This window comes from Elephantulus edwardii, unplaced genomic scaffold (assembly GCF_000299155.1).
Source record: "Elephantulus edwardii isolate Elephantulus edwardi_28Jun2011 unplaced genomic scaffold, EleEdw1.0 scaffold00236, whole genome shotgun sequence".
NCBI lineage: Eukaryota > Metazoa > Chordata > Mammalia > Macroscelidea > Macroscelididae > Elephantulus > Elephantulus edwardii.
This window is the reverse complement of record NW_006399986.1, coordinates 3,550,604-3,551,866: the sequence shown is the minus strand read 5'-3', so window position 1 is coordinate 3,551,866 and position 1,263 is coordinate 3,550,604.

Sequence of the window (1,263 nt, the reverse complement as noted above, 5' to 3'; positions counted from 1 at the left end):
AAGGAGGGACCAGTCCTTGGAGAGGGATGTCATGCTTGGGAGGGTGGAGGGACAGCACAAGAGAGGAAAAACTTGGATGAGATGGATTGACCCAGTGTCTGGGGTAATGGGGATAGGTGTATTAGAGATGATAAGGTTGACTAAGGATAGAGTAAGTTTCAGAGTTGTTATACATAGGGTCGCTATGAGTTGCAAGTGACTCGACGGCACATAATAACAACAATATTGTGAGCTCTGGTGGCCTAGTGGCGAAAAGCTGCACTGCAATTCCAGAGGTGCACGGTTCGAATCCACCAGATGCTCTGCTCAAAAAAAGGAGGAACAATCTCCTCCTGTACCAGTCATATCTGATTTGACTGTACACAAACAAGAAAAAATAAAATAAAAAAAATAACAACAATATTAAGTGTCCAAAGCATTATGAAGTTTTAAATATTGCAAGAATTACCAAAATGTGACAAAGACATGAGTACATGCAGTTGACAATAAAATTACTCTAGAAGACTTGCTCCACACAGAGTTGCTACAAACTTCTGATTTCCGAAGAATGCACTATCTGTGAAGCTAATTTAGACGGCGTACTGCACGCAACTCAATGCCCGTAACAACAACCTGTATAATTACTAGCAATACAATACAACACAATACAGTACAAGAACCTTTCAAAGTTCTTTCCTCTTTGAACATTTTTTAACAAGATCCATAAATGCACTTTATTACGCAGATCTGGGAGACAGCGAGTCACCTCTAGGACTGCCTCCCTCTTTGAACACTTTTTTTAAGGTAAAATAGTAAAGATAGATTTATTAGAAAGTTACATCCCCACAGGCACGGACCTTCCTCCTTTGAAGGAAGTATGGAGGAGAGGCAGCTGTTAGTGAGGTGAGGCTCTGTTTATGGCTTCCTTCTCTTGGTGGGCCTCAGAGCTGGAGTCTGGGCCAATGAGATGATGTCAGGTGAAGTTCAAAGTTTAGTGAGTGGTTCTAGTCTGGTTCCTGTTCTCTGATGTCATTCATATGCCCAAAGTGTTCTCTGTTTCTGACATTATTCATGCACCCAAAGTATGTCAGATGAAGCCTCAGAATCCTTGCCTCGAAGGAGCATCCAGGTTTAACCCTCTCCAGGATAAACTTGTTTGTTTTTTAGCAGTCCATGGTATATTCAATACTATTCTCCTGCACCACAACTCAAAGGCATCAGTTCTCCTTCTCCCTAGTCATTGTACAACTTTCTGACGCATAACAAGTGATCGCAAAGACGATG